The 19,125-nt window shown below is 37.3% G+C and overlaps 1 protein-coding gene across 1 annotated transcript in view; it reads right to left on the bottom strand.

Moving 5' to 3' along the window:
* Dopr1 (dopamine receptor-1) overlaps window positions 1-13,035 on the bottom strand; it is a 113,959-nt gene extending 100,924 nt beyond the window's left edge. Inside the window, exon 1 of the mRNA XM_028184779.2 lies at window positions 12,768-13,035. The gene's annotated coding sequence lies outside the window, so the exon portion shown is untranslated. The remainder of the gene's footprint in view (window positions 1-12,767) is intronic.
* Between the last annotated feature and the right edge of the window lie 6,090 nt (window positions 13,036-19,125).

Raw genomic sequence — 19,125 nt, 5'->3', positions numbered from 1 at the left:
TTTTAGGCACCACAAGCACCGGTCACCGTCCTCGTCGAACCCGTCGCTTGCGACGAAGGGCTCGACGAGCGAACTAACCCATAGACACAGCCCACTGAGTTTCTCGCCGGATCTTCTCAGTGGGTCGCGTTTCCGATCCGGTGGTAGATTCTGCGAAGCACTGCTCTTGCTAGGGTCAGTGTTAGCAACTCTCCGGTTGAGCCCCGCGAGCTCACCTACAAACGTTAGGGTGAAGCTGAAATAGCCTCTCAAGGCTATCATCATAGGTAGGGAAAAAAAAAAAAAAAAGTGGTTTTAATATAAAAAGCGACACAATAACTAACATAAAATCCCATCACTCTCTTTGGCCAGCCCATACCGTGGGTCTCGAAGGTCAAATATCTAGGCGTCACCCTCGACAGAGGGATGACATTCCGTCCCCATATAAAAACGGTACGCGACCGCGCCGCGTTTATTCTAGGACGACTCTATCCAATGCTTTGTAGTCGAAGCAAACTGTCCCTCCGTAATAAGGTAACTCTCTACAAAACTTGTATACGCCCCGTCATGACGTATGCAAGCGTAGTGTTCGCTCACGCAGCCCGCACCCACTTGAAATCCCTTCAGGTTATTCAATCACGATTCTGCAGGATAGCCGTCGGAGCGCCTTGGTTCCTTAGGAATGTGGATCTCCACGACGACCTGGAGCTCGACTCTTTTAGTAAGTATCTACAGTCAGCATCGCTGCGCCATTTTGAGAAGGCGGCACGACATGAGAACCCTCTCATCGTAGCCGCTGGAAATTACATACCCGACCCAGTAGACCGAATGGTAAACCGTCGACGTCGCCCAAAGCACGTCATTACGGATCCTCCTGATCCATTAACGGTGCTTTTAGGCACCACAAGCACCGGTCACCGTCCTCGTCGAACCCGTCGCTTGCGACGAAGGGCTCGACGAGCGAACTAACCCATAGACACAGCCCACTGAGTTTCTCGCCGGATCTTCTCAGTGGGTCGCGTTTCCGATCCGGTGGTAGATTCTGCGAAGCACTGCTCTTGCTAGGGTCAGTGTTAGCAACTCTCCGGTTGAGCCCCGCGAGCTCACCTACTAACGTTAGGGTGAAGCTGAAATAGCCTCTCAAGGCTATCAGCATAGGTAGGAAAAAAAAAAAAAAAAAAAAACATAAAATACAAAATGAGTTGAGAATCGTACAGTTAAACTAAGACTCGCAATATTTTACTGGTCGTCGTCGCGCGCGCTGAGGGCGTGTGTTTTCGCGCTCAAAGAGCTCTGTCTCAGCGGGCGGTAAGGCGGCGGCGGGGGCGGTGTCGCACGTTCGGAAATTACGTTCCGTTATATGATACAATTAAAAATAAACAAAATATTACATTTGAATTTGGAATCTGTCATTTTTATATGATTGCTCATTGCGTTTTCTCATTTTGGCGCCAATACATTGTACAATATTTTGCGATATTAAAATGGAGTGGGGTGATAAAGAGAACCGAATCGCTGTGATTGCATTACACAAAGTAGGTATGGAGCCAAATGCAATTTTTAAAACTCTCCATACGCTTGGTATTAGTAAAATGTTTATGTACCGGGCTATTAATAGGTGCAATGAGACCTCCTCTGTTTGTGACAGAAAAAGATCTGGCCGTCCACGTAGTGTTCGTACGAAAAAGGTGGTCAAAGCAGTAAGGGAAAGAATTCGAAGAAATCCTGTCCAAAAGCAAAAGATTTTAACTCAGGAGATGAAGATAGCACCTAGAACCATGTCGCGTATTTTAAAAGATAACTTAGGACTTGCAGCCTATAATAGACGTACTGGTCATTTCTTAACTGATAATTTAAAAGAGAATAGGGTGGTAAAATCGAAACAACTACCGAAGCGGTACGCAAAGGGAGGTCATAGAAAAATTTTGTTTACGGATGAGAAAATTTTTACAATTGAGCAACATTTTAACAAACAAAATGACCGTATTTATGCTCAAAGCTCTAAGGAATTTTCCCAATCAGTCGACAGAGTGCAACGTGGGCACTATCCGACTTCAGTAATGGTTTGGTGGGGTATTAGCTATGAAGGAGTGACTGGGCCATACTTTTGTGAAAAAGGTATCAAAACATCGGCACAAGTGTATCAAGATACCATTCTTGAGATGGTAGTGAAGCCCCTTAATCCTAAAATACAGTTTCAACCCAAGACGTTTGCTGAATCAGATATTTATCACAGTGAATAAACAAAGGAGGCTAAAACAACAAGGTAAACTTTTCGTTTAGTACAAAAGGAAATTCGATCACAATCTTAAAATGCTATTTTTAGCGTTGAGACGCATTAACTAAACAAAAATAAAACTGAAAGAAAAGTTTCAGCTAAGGCAAAACATTATTTTTAAGCCTATGACTTTCCAGGGATTTCATCCATGAATGATCACAAAGATTTTCATCATCATTATTATTATTATTCTATTGCTTAGATGGGTGGACGAGCTCACAGCCCACCTGGTTTTAAGTGGTTCCTGGAGCCCATAGACATCTACAACATAAATGCCACCTTAAGATATAAGTTCTAAGATCTCAGTATAGTTATTATGCGGAGGCGGCACAGCATGTCCCTATATCACGCTTCATAGGGTTTGGCGTGAGTTTTACGACCAGTCGCCTTCCTGACTCCAACCCTCATTAGATTATATATCTTTCTTTTTTTTCATTGTTAAGATGGATTGACGAGCTCACGGCCCACCTGGCGTGAAGAGGTTACCGGAGCCCATAGACATCTACAACGTAAATGCCACCACCTACCTTGAGATATAGTTCTAAGTTCTCAGTTTTTACAAGATAACGGTTGCCGCACCCTTCAAACCGAAACGCATTACTGCTTCACGGCAGAAAACATGAAGAAGTATATCCGTTTCAACGTGCTATATAGAGAGAAACTATTTTGCTTCGTACGTTTTTGGTTTTATGATTTCCATATTATTTATCATTATGAGCATAACACTAAAATTTTGATTTTCAAATATCAAAACCATGAAAGGTCTAATGTGTTTAAAATTTAAAAATGATTTACTAGTTTTTTTACGCTGTATCCCTATTTAAAAAGTTGAGCTATTATGAATTTATGTACGGTTGCTGATGCAAGGTAACGGGTGTAAGCTGCCCTTTATTAATAAAACAAGCTAGTTCCAAATTTTACAAAGTATATTGTCACAAATGTCTGACGTGTCGGGTGGGCTATGTACGACTGACTAATGCAAGCGATGTACAAACTACATACGCTACTAAACTGTGTCCCTACTATTTATTTAGTCGACCATGAAAACGAATATGTACAATAGGAGATGTATGGAAATGGTAGTGCAAAGAAGAGGGGGAAGAGGTCGACCGAAGAAGACATGGATGGAGTGTGTGAATGACGATAGAGAGGAGTGAGTGTTCAGATGACGGCTGATAGAAGAGAATGGAAGAGGAAAAGTTAGCTGTGCCGACCCCACCTAGTGGGATAAGGTGGAGAAAAAGAAGAAGAGAAAACGAATATGTATAATGGAAGCTTCGAAACTAGATCAGATCAGCTAATGCTAAGTAATTTCCAAAACGTTCCGAAACCATAACTTTTCATCAGACGATAAGACTATTAAGCACAAAAATATCTTTTTTTTTTTATTGCCTTTGTAGGCAGATGGGCATACAGCCCATCTGATCGTGAGTGGTTACCGTCGCCCATGGACTTCAGCAATGCCAGGGGCAGAGCCAAGCCGCTGCCTACCGCTTAATACTCTCCACAAGCCTCGTTTGAAGTAGGACATGTCATAGCGCTCGGGAAACGCCGTGGAGGGGAACTCATTCCATAGCCGGATAGTACGTGGCAAAAAAGATCTCTGGAAACGCACTGTGGATGACCGCAGTGGCTCCAGGTAGTATGGATGAACTCTACTCCGGTGGCGGGCGGTGCGATGGTAAAAACGAGATGCTGGTATCATCTCGAACAATTCCTCAGAGCACTCCCCATGGAACATACGGTACAAAATACAGAGGGAACCGAATTCTTCATCATATTCTTTTTCATATATTAGAGGTATTTTACTGAACAACGGTTTGATTTCATACTTTCGCCATCCGTAATTTGAAATGTTTGCTACGCTGCTAATGGTGTAGGCCGCGTATTGACATTGTGAATGACGTGACGTAACTATCAGAAGACCAGACGGTACGTGTATCGTATGCTCCAAAAAACTAGACAAGAAAGTCCACAGAAGTTATGTAAACAATTGCTCAATTGATATCACTCCCACGCGTATTGCTGACGTATCTCTGAATGTATTTTCTACATACAATACTTTTGGTTGACCATGCTGTCATCAGAGACCAAAGACAACACGGATTGAATCAGTCATCAAGTCAGAGCCTCTAATTACACAGCGGCAGAATAGTGGAACTCAATGTCGATGGGCAAAAGCAGTTTTAATTATTATTTCTACTGCTTAGATGAGTGGACAAGCTCACAACCCTTCATGGTGTATATTAGTTACCGGAGCCCATAGATATCAACGATATTAATTTCGATTTTAGCGGTAGGCAGCGGATTGGCTCTGCCCCTGGCATTGCTGAAGTCCATGGGCGACGGTAACCACTAACCATCAGGTGGGCCGTATGCTCGTCTGCCTACAAGGGCAATAAGGCGGCGGCTTGGCTCTGCCCCTGGAATTGCTTAAGTCCATGGGCGTCGGTAACCACTCACCATCAGGTGGGCCGTATGCTTGTCTGCCTACAAAGACAAAAAAAAAAAATTATACATGATTTCTAGGTCTCAGTTTTTACAGTACAGTGGCTGCCCCACCCCCGAAACCGAAATGTGTTACTGCTTTGCAGCCAAAATAAGCAGAGTGGTGGCACCTACCCTTGTGAGCTCACAAGACCTACCACCAGTAATTACGCAAAAATATTTGTATTTTTCGGGCTTAATTTTTATTACACGATGTTATAGCTTCATTCGTGAATGTTATAAATCATAATAAATCATGATTTATATGTCCCAGAAGGGAATAAAACTCCACGTGAATAATACTATTTTATTACTGTTTACTTTATCACTAGTTTCAAATTCGACAACCAAACCAAATTGGTCCCCCAAATACATATAACACACGAAAAACCAAAATCTCACATGCATGCAAATATCTTTAGAAATACGGTGGATACGTTTTAGTAAAATTACCTAACGTTAGTATACATATTTTTGTACCTACTCCAAACTGTATTTCAACAGTAGGTATTTTGAAAGAATACATTTCAAAGTCAATCATAGGTATCTATATATATAAAAATGAATTGCTGTTCGTTAGTCTCGCTTAAACTCGATAACGCCTTGACCGATTTGGCTAATTTTGGTCTTGAATTATTTGTGGAAGTTCAGAGAAGGTTTAAAAGGTAGATAAATATGAAAATACTCGGAATTAAATAAAAATAACAATTTTGTTTTTCCTTTGATGTATCCCCCGTCGGACGGATTCCTTTTGTTTGTTTTAAGTTTATTTTATACAAAGTTTAGGTCTTTTATTAAATTTATCGATTGAGGCACTACGAAGTCTGCCGGGTCAGCTAGTTCTTCAATAAAACCTCAGATCCCTTGGACTGAAATTCTATTCATATAATTAATCGGGTGAAAATATTCTTATTCGTATTCATATTTAGGTTCTTCAATATTAAATCGATAATTTTTAGTTCTGCATTAATTCACATATGACCTTTCTGTTATAAATTGATCAAGCCCGCACAATACGCGGGGTAAACTTTTCCTTAGAATGTCAAATACCACCTCCCTAATGATATCGTTTTAGTTTCTGTGACATTTTCTTCTTCTTACCTTGAGAACGATCTAACTGAAACTTTTTTTTTTTATTGCTTTGATGGGTGGACGAGCTCACAGCCCACCTAGTGTTAAGTGGTTACTGGAGCCCATAGACATCCACAACGTAAATGCGCCACCCACCTTGAGATACAAGTTCTATGGTCTCAAGTATAGTTACAACGGCTGCCCCACCCTTCAAACCGAAACGCATTACTGCTTCACGACAGAAATAGGCAGGGTGGTGGTACCTACCCGCGCGGACTCACAAGAGGTCCTACCACCAGTAATAATGTCACCAGTAGTAATATGTCACTATGATTGAATGAAAATTTTTTAAATTGTCATTGCCGGTGTTTCCCGAGCGCTATAACATGTCCTTCTTCAAACGAGGCTTGTGGAGAGTATTAAACGGTAGGCAGCGGCTTGGCTCTGCCCCTGGCATTGCTGAAGTCTATGGGCGACGGTAGCCACTCACCATCAGGTGGGCCGTATGCTCGTTTGCCTACAAGGGCAATAAAAAAAAAATCTAGCGTTTTAGGGGTGTGATTTGAGGAGTAATGGGAAAATATCGAAACAGCAAAAAATAAAATTTAGTAATTTATTTTTGAATTTCGCTGGTTCGAACGTATTATTGTCATTTTCGTGGACGATTGATGGTGTATGCCTGATAGTGATCCGTATCCACAAAAACTTGTAAGGTATTCGGATAGTCGGGAAATGTAAATGTGTGTGAAAAGAAAAAATAAAACAAGAAAAAAACGTAAGATTAAATCTTAAAAATAGTCTTAATTAGATACTTTAATATAAAATATATTATGTGTATAAAAGTGGAATATGAAGATATAAATTTAATTTTTGTGTAGAATTTTGAACGAATTTACTATTTATAAATTTAAATTAGTCCAATAAATAAAACATAAACCAAATTGAACATCGTTTGTATAAAATAAAGCTTTCCTCCCTCGCTTTCTTTTTCAATAAATAAAAGAACTAAATATGTATTTTTTACATTTATTTGTATTTACGAGTATATAAAAAAAATATTATTAAATAACCACTAAGCTCCAGCGAGCCAACAGCTTATAGATCCTTTTGCCTTTTTCTTTTTTTTTATGTGAAAGGCAATAAATGATTTTACTATTTTATTTATCATTATTATTATAGACACATCTAAGCAATAAAAATATTGAAATTACTGACTTTGGAAAAGTCTACCGGTATGAGTTACGATCATAATTGGTTCATCCAACTATGTATTCTCTGGAGCGAACTACTAAAAAGGACTGAAATCGTCTTTCGTGCGCTATTTTGTCTCCGTTTTAATTGTTAATTTTATAACAAAGCCTTTATGCCACGATACATAATTACAAGATGCCCTCTTGTTAAACACCCTCTTAATTGCCTCCATTTTGTTAGCAACACTTTTATGTTATTCCGTTAATTAATTTTGAACGTTAAAATCGTTGTTGCCGCGTCGCAGGAACGCGAACGTGATTACAAATCCATTAATTTTGTTTGATAGAGATTTTCTATTAAATTACGAGATCTTAAAATATTTTCTTTATTGATGTTTTGACATTTGCTATTGGGAAATGTATGACGCATATTTTTAGAGTTCCGTAGCGAATAAGAAAGAAAGACGGAAGCTGTTTAACTCTTCCATTCACAGTTAACAACAATCACCGAATTAGTTTGAAGTATAATGACGTCGATGAGAAATTCCATCGGGCACACGGTTAGTTAATTTTTTAATTTTTTTTTTTTCCCTGGCAGACAATCGCACGGCTAGCCTGATGGCGTGTGGCTACTGTCGCCCATGGACTTCAGCAATGCCAGGGGCAAAGCCAAGCCGCTGCCTACTAGTATGTCACCTATAAATTGATAGCTTCTAAACAATATTGAAATATTTCTTATCCAGTTTTTTCAATCAAACCCAATACAATACAAGAATAAGGCTCCATCGCGTGCGTGGAAGCTTGTGATTTACAGTCGTAAACTACCCACATAGAAAAGAAAAATAAATTAATTTATTTAGTCAAATAGTTCATGTAGAAATTAAATATATGGAATCAAAATCGTTTACAAAATCACGTCATCCGCCGTTTTGTTGGAATTAAACCCATTACAAGGATTTCGGAGAACCGAAATGTCAAAAAATCTTGATCAAAGAAACACGAGAAATCTGAGGAGTCGTCAAATGCCTTTGATCAAAAGCACATTATAAAATACTCGGGGAACGTTAGACAGCCGGGACAAGCCATCATTTTTTTAGTTTCGTACAAAAACAAATGGTAAATCGCCTTGACCCGTGTCATTGACACTGGCGTGACAAGAACTCGTATCGTTTTTTAATTTATCAAGATTATCTCCTTAGCTCACCTAGCTTTTGTAAAACCAATCTGTGTACGACGTTAATTAATTGTCTAACTTATTGGCAACTTAATAGGGTTCAAGATATACAACTCACTCTTTTTACTCGCGTCTTCACCTGGGTTACTGAAAAAAAATCGATCCCTCGCGGAATTTTCTGATTTCTAATTATACTTGAGACCTTAGAACTTATTCTCAAGGTGGGTGGCGCATTTACGTTGTAGATGTCTATGGGCTTCAGTAACCACTTAATATCAGGTGGGCTGTGAGCTAATCAATAAAAAAAATTTGGATGAGGATCCTATATCGTTTTCTCTGCTCCTGACCAAGTGCACCAACATTTCACGGTTATCAATTGCGCAGTTAGGATGTCAAAGTGTAACAAATAATCAAACTCGCTTTTGTATTCATAATTCAAATTAATAAAGATAATATTTATTATAAACTAGCTGACCCGGCAGACTTCGTAGTGCCACATTCGATAAATAAAAGACTTAAACTTTTGTATAAAATAAACTTAAAACAAACAAAAGGAATCTGTCCGACGGGGGACACGTCAAAAAGAAAACAAAGTTGTTATTTTTATTTAATTCCGAGCATTTTCATATTTATCTACCTTTTAAACCTTCTCTGGACTTCCACAAATAATTCAAGACCAAAATTAGCCAAATCGGTCCAGCCGTTCTCTAGTTTTAGCGAGACTAACGAACAGCAATTCATTTTTATATATAGAGATTAACTATAATAGTATATTTCTCATGTTTCTTTTTTTGGGTAAAGAAAATTCTCATTAATATTGGTTTTAGCTGTTTTATTAGTATTAAATTGTTTCTTTGGTTCATTACATTGGGAAAAAAGTTTTCTTCGTATTTATTAAATAAAAGCTGTAGCTTATCGGTTGTGCAGCTTATATCTGACTCGTTTTGATACTAGTAAATAGATGAAAACCTATATTTATTCGTAGGTGAAATAGACAAATAAAAAGTAATCAAAAGGTTTCCCCACTATTTTATACTATTTTTCAATTCAACAAAACTAGTGAATTTAACGAAGAAATTCGATACGTTTTGAAGTTTTATTACATTAAATAAAAGTTTTAAAAAAACTAAAAAAATACGCATTTATAGAAAATAAACTTTTATAGAAAAAAAAACCAACTAAAAAAAAGAAAATATGTTTTAATAGATTTTAATTAAAAATAGTGTAAGTAAAAGGAATTTTATTGTAAAAAAAGCGTGGGCTGTTTTTCAGGATATTATCAGAATATTTATAACTATTGATACCGTGCATTTATTTTTCATTTTATAGTTGAATTTAAATTTTTTCCATTTTCTTTTTCAATTTTCAAAAATTTCATCTTAATCAGCCGGTAACTTATCTGAGAAATAGGTGATCGGCGCGCCTGGAAGTTTCCCTTCGTGGTCTAGACAAAACAAAAAATCGCTAATCCTGATTATCCTAGTAAGGATAATGGATCAAACTGTTAAATATTGAATTGTGATCGGTCCATAATAAGTATGCCAAATTTCGAGTTAAACCGACGTTTTGAAGGGGGTCAAAACCATGTTCAAAGATTCCGTTACATATATAGGTACGTATGAAGCTAATGAAAGCGTATTAATAAAAAGGGAACGTGCGGTGCAAACTGCAAACATAATTGTGACGGTTACAAATTTAGCACAGTGTCAGTAAAACCACCACAAAGTTGTTTCAAGAGCTTTCAGTCCGGAAATATTGATGTCAAAGAAGCTCGCCCTGGTCGACAGATTACGGACAAAATCGATTCCATATAAAAAAAATATGTGAAGAAAAATACAAAACATATAAAAATACAGATCACAACATAAATGCCGTCACCAAGCTTATAACATGAGATCGAACTACAGACTATATTTTGTCGTTCAGACTACAACGCATGCAGTGCTGACGGGCCCCGGGATCTACATTCAAAAAATTTATTCATTTAGACATTTAATATGAATGACATTTAGATCTTCTGATCTAAATGACACATGAGGGAGAGGGATGATCTAATCGTAGAACAAAAGTAGTTTAAAATCTATACTAATATATAAATCTACAGTGGTTTTTACGGATGTTCCGTTATAACTACTGAACCATGCATCCGATTGACTTGAAACTTGGTATCCATGTAGAAAATACATGTACTTAATGGATAGGCTAATATTTATATGAGTGCTAGACTCCCTACACCAGTTGCGGGGGCGTTAATGATAAAAATCTTTGTGGGGGTGAGGAATAATAATGTTATTTTTAAATGCCCAGTGAAGCGGATGGGTACAGCTAGTTGTATAAAAGATAAATATGTAAGTGTCAAATGGACTTGATAATAATCTTCTGTACTAATATTGTTTTACAAATATATCAAAATCAAAGTTTTTATATTTGGTTCGTTGGTAGACAATACCACAAAACCCACTGAGTTTCTTGCCGGATCTTCTCAGTGGCTCACAGTTCGGATCCGGCGGTAAATTCAGCGAAGCACTGCCATTGCTAAAGTCAGTGTTAGCAATTCTCTCATCTTCATCCAATGATTAGGTGAAGGAAAAAAACACACAAAAATGCCTGAACGGGTTTTAATATATGTAGCTTATAGCCTAGATACTTTAACATAGGTTATTTTCTATTGTGATGTAATAACATGACCAGGCCAATACCGGGTATATTTTCTAGAATAAGCTGTGTGTATGCTAATTAGTGACAATATAGAGCAATAGATCTAAAAATAGGCTGGTAATTTATGAGCCAAGAAGCGACACTAACTACTGCTTATTCCGGGAACTCTCCGCAAATCTAGTTTGAAGAAGGTATCGTCCTAGCGCTCGGGAGACTCCCATTAGAGCAGTTCATTCCAGAACCAAAATGGCATAAAATATCTGTGGAAACGGCCTACGAATGAACACAGCGTTTCCAAGTAGTATGGATAAACTTTGCTACAATGGCAGGGGGTGGTGCGATTGTAAAAAAGAAAAAGAAGAGAGCATCACAAAAAAATTGTCATAGCGATTCTTCTATACGTCTTATTGTGGCTGAATTCTTCCTAAATACCTCACTGGACTTTGATGAATCTTTTTGAGTGGGTTTAATTTGGTCCCTGGGGCATTATTTAAGATAAATATGCAATTAGCTGAAAGTGACTTTTTTTATTTATTATTTATTACTGGTGGTAGGACGTCTTGTGAGTCCGCGCGACCACCACCATCCTGCTTATGTACCACCTTGGTACCACCACCCTGCCTATTTCTGCCGTGAAGCAGTAATGCGTTTCGGTTTGATGGGTAGGGCAGCCGTTGTAACTATACTGAGCCTTTAGAACTTATATCTCAAGGTGAGTGGCGAATTTAAGTTGTAGATGTCTATGGGCTCCAGAAACCCCTTAACACCAGGTGGGATGTGAGCTCGTACACCCATATAAGCAAAAAATAAAATAAAAAATTAAGCGATTCCACATCGCTAATAATTTTTTTAATGTTCCGAATGGCCCAAATGTAAAAATGGTATTAAGTAGATCCCGGGGCCCGTCAGAACTACTTGGAACTACCACTACCTGGCTTGAGATATCGAAGTCACAATATAATTAAATTACATATTGATCTTTCCACCATTACTAGAAGAGAACTGCCAGTAGACTGCTAACAGCGAGTTAAGTATGTAATAGTTTCATTAAAAATAATGTCGTATAATTGATTTATGTATGGTATGATTAAGAATAAACTTGTGAGGGCCGAAAACTATGTTCAAGTTAAAATGAGGTGGAAAACTTGAACTATCATACCTTTAAAAATAGCTTTTGTAATGAGAATAAACAAAAATAATTTAATTAGTCAATCTTATTTGTCCCAATCAAGCCTCAACATTTAATGTTTCTAAAAACCTTCATCTAAATCTATCATTGGGTTGAAAAATACAAACTTTTTTTTGTTTTTTACTAAGCGGATGAGCTCACGTTCCTCCTTATGTTAAGTGGTATTTATAAACGTCAAATGAACTGAAAAAGTAATAATAACAACAAATATGTTTCTTAGACTGTTTCGTCAATAGTTAAATAATACAATAATGTTTATATAATATAATAATAATTATATAATAATTTTCTCTCGAGTTCTTGACTCGATTTAGTTCCTAGCTCCCGCCCTGAAACCTTCAGGGAAGAGGAGGTTCGGACTCCCTTGAATTTATGAAATAATGTATTATCATACATACTATATATATTATAACATACCTACTATATTTTTATATTTTCCAGAATTTCTCTAAATTAAACAGTTGTCTCGAAGAAATCGCTTTTAGCGATAAAACAGCCTATTGTACAAATCTATCTGCTTTTTGACTGTTTTTGAATGTAAATTGTATTTTAGTATCTCTCTAAATAAATACTATTCTTAAAGTTTAGGCTTATTTTTAGCTATCAACAGTAATTAAATTTAAAACGTAAATTCTTTTAGTTTATTTTTAAGAATTCTTTTAAGTCACAACCCGATAACACGCCAGCACTTTTAAGTCTATTTAAATATTAACGCAAAAAACATTTTTTCGGAAACATTACCTGAGCTCCTTCGCTTTCTTCTTAAAACTTCAGAGTTAACAACAAAAGTTTTCACTCGATAATTTTTTTTCACTCACCGAAAGCCGCTCTCAACTTAGTTTGTTTCGGAGAAATGTATTTTCAGAATTATTTATAATGTTTTTTTTTGTTTAGATAAGAAAGTAGGTTTTTTTTTTTTTAATTCCGAACTTGAACTTCGACGGGCTCAACTGGTGGCCTATCCGATCGGCGCCCAAGAGTCTACTGCCGGGCGGATTCACGTCCCGTACTTGCGTTCAGCTCTGCGATGTTCAACCCATAGTGACTGTTCTACCTTCAAGAATTATTTAAACTAGAAGTCCCGCAGTAGTCGAAATTCGACTATAATTAATTGGAATTGTAAGTTAGTAAGCTATTATGATTGTATTTTATACTTCTATAATCACAAATTTCGCCAAGACTACACTATAAAAAATATTAACTGAGACAAACAATATTTAATCTATTCTCAATTTGACAACAGAAGACAAGAGCAAAAGTTTGACAATAAATAGTATGCATGCGTGTGTGCGTCAAATACGTGCTATGTAGTGTGTGTAATGTTTTCTTTATTGATTTAATGCATTATATTTATTATATTTATATTTTTATCTATTTTATTTATCTATTATATTTATATCTTTTATGCATTATATTAAAAAAATATTAGCATTGTGCACTTCTTCTCTATATTCTCTATAAGTGTGGAAAATTTCATACTCCTCCGTCCGTGCAATTTTCGTAAAAAGGGATACAAAGTTTTTGCTTCACGTATTAATATATACCTAGTCAGGTCATAAGTATTGTCACACAGTAAAAACTTTTCTTTTAGAATGCTGGCCACAAAAAAAGTTTATTGAATTCGAATTTCGAATTGTTCATGAAAATAAAAATGTATACTTTTAGAAGTTGTACTCATTTTTAAATATGGAGTGGACGCTTAAAGAAGACCGTGTTGCAGTTATTGCGTTGCATCGTTGCGGTTACGCGCCAATTCAAATTTTTAACATACTGAAAAATATGAATATAACCAAAAGATTCGTTTATCGTACCATCAAACGATACAATGAAGACTCTAGTGTAGATGACAGGTCAAGAAGTGGTCGCCCTCGGTCTGTTAGGACTCCAGCAGTGATAAAAGCTGTGAAGGCGCGAATTCAGAGAAATCCCAAACGTAAGCAGAAACTGTTGGCCCTTCAGATGGGGTTAAGCAGAACCACGGTGAAAAGGGTGTTAAATGAAGATTTAGGGCTTCGGGCATATCGAAGAAAAACAGGACATCGTTTAAATGCTCGTCTAATGGACCTGAGACTGAAGAGATGCCGCACTTTGTTGAAGCGGTACGCGGGAAAAAAATATCGGGAAATTCTTTTTTCGGATGAAAAAATTTTTATCGAAGAAGAGAGCTACAACAAACAAAATGATAAGATGTACGCACACAGTAGTGAAGAAGCGAGCAACCGTATTCCGCGTGTCCAACGAGGTCATTTTCCATCCTCGCTCATGGTATGGTTGGGAGTTTCTTATTGGGGCTTAACAGAGGTACATTTTTGTGAGAAAGGTGTAAAAACGAATGCAGTTGTGTATCAAAATACAGTCCTGACAAACCTTGTGGAACCTGTTTCTCATATCATGTTCAATAACAGGCACTGGGTATTCCAACAAGATTCGGCGCCAGCTCATAGAGCGAAGAGCACACAAGACTGGCTGGCGGCGCGTAAAATCGACTTCATCCGGCACGAAGACTGGCCCTCCTCCAGTCCAGATTTGAATCCGTTAGATTACAAGATATGGCAACACTTGGAGGAAAAGGCGTGCTCAAAGTCTCATCCAAATTTGGAGTCACTCAAGACATCCTTGATTAAGGCAGCCGCCGATATTGACATGGACCTCGTTCGTGCTGCGATAGACGACTGGCCGCGCAGATTGAAGGCCTGTATTCAAAATCACGGAGGTCATTTTGAATAAACTTTAGTGTCATAAGAATCTATGTTTTGTTAAGTTCATTTTGGTATATGAATGGTTACATAATGAATAAACTTGTTTCAATTATTTTACATTAAACATGTGACAGAATTTATGACCTGACTAGGTAGATACAGTACATGAATTGAAAACGATCGAATACGAATTTAGGCGATTCGATCCTGGAGCTAGGGTTGTTTTTAAGTAATTATTTAATTACAATGTCTTCACGATTGACCTTTATGCACTTAAATTATAAATTTTCACCCCAAAACAATTATCCAGTTGGGAGAGAGAGAGCTACTGTTCAAAGTCAATTTATTGGATATTTGAAGTTGTTGATGGAGAGCTCATCTAACTTAAAGCCTAGCCTACGGATATGGTATCGTAGATACTATCAACTATATTCAATAACAAACACGAGAAAAGAAAATTATCGCAGTGCCGACAGTTTTTTATTGCTTCTAGGGTGGACTAGCTCACAGCCCAGCTGGTGTTAAGTGGTTACTGGAGCCTATAGACATCTACAACGTAAATGCGCCACCCACCTCGAGATATACGTTCTAAGGTCTCAGTATAGTTACAGCGGCTGTCCCGTCCTTTAAACCGAAACGCATGACTGCTACACGGCAGAAATAGGCGGGGTGGTAGTACCTACCCATGCGGACTCACAAGACGTCCTACTACCAGTAGTACAGTTATCATACACATAATTTAATTTGACGAAGCCTGTTGCTGATAACTTTATTTCTGTAATCTGACGAAGCATGTTGCGGATAATAACATGTACTTTTAGGTTAGGAATATTGTGTTCTTTTTTTTTATAATTGAATAAAACTGTTACATATTATAAATTTATAAATTAAAGGGAATGTTATAAAAAATAAATAGAATAATTAGGAACGTTAAGCTAATAGTGATCAATATGAATAAAAAATTAATAATAAATACATAATTTAATACTTAAAGCGTCAATGCAACTATATAAGTGTATGCGTCTTGAAATTTTAAATCGACTCAAAATTCTAAACTAACTTAACCTTACTACTTTGCTTCGAATATAAATTTTAAGGCTTACCCGCACTTTCCCGGGACTTAAACGTGAAAGTTCACGTTGTGGCGTAAACAAACAGCTCAGTTTCAAAGTTAAGCGCTCTGTGACTTTTATTTTGTTTTTTTTTTTTTTTTTATTGCCTTTGTAGGCAGACGGGCATACGGCCCACCTGATGGTGAGTGGTTACCGTCGCCCATGGACTTCAGCAATGCCAGGGGCAGAGCCAAGCCGCTGCCTACCGCTCAATACTCTCCATAAGCCTCGTTTGAAGAAGGACATGTCATAGCGCTCGGGAAACACCGTGGAGGGGAGCTCATTCCATAGCCGGATGGTACGTGGCAAAAAAGATCTCTGGAAACGCACTGTGGATGACCGCAGTGGCTCCAGGTAGTATGGATGAACTCTACTCCGGTGGCGGGCGGTGCGATGGTAAAAACGAGATGCTGGTATCATCTCGAACAATTCCTCAGAGCACTCCCCATGGAACATACGGTACAAAATACAGAGGGAACCGAAGTCCCACCGCAGACCCAGAGGCTTGTTTGCTTAAAAGACTATTTTTAATTTAATTATTCGAAGCTGAGAAACAAATTAAAACATTAAATTGCTGTCGTTACCTTCACATCGGAGCGCATGTGCTTAGCGGCGTAGATAGACAGGGTGGTAGGACATATCCTCGGGAGCTCAGAGTACTGACATCAAAAAAATATCACAAAAGAATATTTGCTAAAATATAGCTATAAATTTATTATAAATATGAAAGTTTGTTCCTTAATCAATCACGGAGAAAATGTAGTATAATAATATTTTTTATTAATTTTTAATAATTGTTATTATATTACATTGTGTATTTGTATGTATATTTCATTGGATTGGTACACCGCCTTTAATTCGGCTCCAAATGATTCTTGTCCACTTGATGGTTGTCTGGAAGAGATCGCTCTTAGCGATAAGATCACCTATTTCACTTTTTTTTGTATTTAATGTATCGCATTGTTCATTTATTTTTTGGTGTACAATAAAGAATACTCTCTCTCTCTCTTATATTGAAGCTTTCTTTTAATTGCTTATTTAAGTAGACGAGCGAACAGCCCACCTGGTGTTAATGGTTACTGAAGCTCATAGGCATTAATGTTACGCCGGTAAGAGTAACGCTATCTATCGCCGAATAGTCGAACGAATATCGAAGGATCTAGAAGCGCCTAGGACGCTCGAAAGGTACAACGCCATCTATTGTCAGGTAGCGGAAACTAGTACTAGAGAGGTGTGGAATCTTCTCGATAATTTTAGGGATGAGGTATCGGCTAAAGCATTGTAGATAGGGCACGCAGTAAGTCAGTAATCGGAACTACTCAAAGCGAAACAGCGAACGGATCACCTGAAGCGAAGCGGAACAAGCGAATTGAGAGATTTAAAGTGTTTTAAAGTGCTTGTGAAGTGTTTAATTGTTTTAAGTGCTGAATACAGTTTTTGCAGAGTTCTACTTTGGTAGAATTTTATTTATCCCGAACCCTAAGCGCGTAACAATAACAACGTATATGCGACCACCCACCTTGAGACATGAGTTTTAAATGTCAGTTTTATGGTACAACGGCCGCCTAACCCTTGAAACTGGAGCGCCTTACTGCTTCACGCCAGAATTAGGGGAGACGGTGGTACCTGCCAATATGGGCTCTCAAGACGCCTTACCACTTGTAAAATAAATTAGGAGCCTGGATTAGCATACAATAAAATATAGTGTATAATAATAACCAAGGAAAAATGTAAATATTTGGTACAATACAAATACACTGTGTTCGTTGGGTCGTGATTTCACAGATCAAAAAATCTATCTGGTACACAAGTAACTTTTCATAGATAACAAAAGATAGTAAAGATAGCTGATAACAAAGATTCACTTTTGATTTTTTTATTAGACTTTTATTTTGCCCACCAACATTGTACCACCTTATTTCTTTTCGTAATGAGAGGCGACTGACTCCTTTGTCTTTGTTTCTCCTTCGGAGGCGCTCGGGCAGCTGTTAGCAAATTCGACCCTTCCTGGCTGAGCAATTTCTCGCCCACCAGCTGTCCTGGTGAAACAGGAAAGGTCTCTGGGCCACCAGTAACCACTCATTCAAAAAACGTACAATCCCGCTTATTTCGGTCACTAAGAAATCATACTATCCGTTTCAGGGGTAAACATTGACAGAATGCTGAATACCAAAAGGTAATACAAGATAAAAATGACATCATTACGTAATCAAAAATCGGTGACGTAAAATTTCTAATGACTAAAAGTTTGCATGGTATTTGTTAAGAAGTATAAAAAAATATAATATTGATAGCACAAGAATTTGGCTATAGTAAATAAATAAAAGTAGAGGATCTTGTTTAATGATTGCGATTTTATGACAGAGAATACCACATGAGGAGATACATTTTCACATTTTCACACACACACACTTTCGGTAGGCAGCGACTTGGCTCTGCCCCTTGCATTGCTGAAGTCCATGGGCGACGGTAACCACTCACCATCAGGTGGGCCGTATGCCCGTCTGCCTACAAAGGCAATAAAAAAAAAAAAAAAATAGAAAAACAGAAAATTACCGATATCTAAATAATCATAAAAATGATACTAGACTGTAACATAAAAACTCTTTTTATTAGTTAAATGAAGCGAAATCTATCTTAGAACATTAGAACAACAATACCCAAAGGCATCGAGCAAGCCAAAGTCAACGCCAGTGTTGCAAGTTTTAAATAATGTATGCACATAAATTATTGTCCAGAGAGACTACCTTTGTTCCATTGGAAAATTCAAAGCACTAGAGCCCTGAAAGTTGGGAATATGCACCAGTGAACTTCGAACAAAAACCGTTTGATGTTTCGCTGCTTTTCAATTTAATCACGCATTTGACTGAAGTTGAAGCTCTTAATTCACATTGTCTATTGTTAAGCATGTTAACATATTATGGTATACTTATGTATATGTAAGGTGACCAACTCTTTTTTGTTCAAAAAGAGTAACACTTTGCAAGTATATCATAGGTGAAATTTTTTTTTAAGAAAAAACGATAAATTCTTTATTTTCTTTTAGAATCATATTTTTCTTCGGAGTGGATTTTTTTTTGCAAAATGAGGATGTTCGTCTAATAATGCAGCCACATCCGAACAACATTCATTTTGCATATTAAATTTGGCTGTTAAGACGGCAGGTAATGTTTTACAGAAAATTGCGACTTCTCACTGCTCCATTAATTAAACATTCTCTAGTGAAAATACCTAAAAAAATTATAAAATGATACAAATGAGTACTTTCAGAGTACAGGATTTGAAAAG

The sequence above is a fragment of the Bombyx mandarina genome, chromosome 26 (assembly GCF_030267445.1).
Source record: "Bombyx mandarina strain Sakado chromosome 26, ASM3026744v2".
Taxonomy (NCBI): Eukaryota; Metazoa; Arthropoda; class Insecta; order Lepidoptera; family Bombycidae; genus Bombyx; species Bombyx mandarina.
The sequence above is the reverse complement of the archived record's forward strand: the minus strand, read 5'-3'. Positions and strand labels throughout refer to the sequence as shown.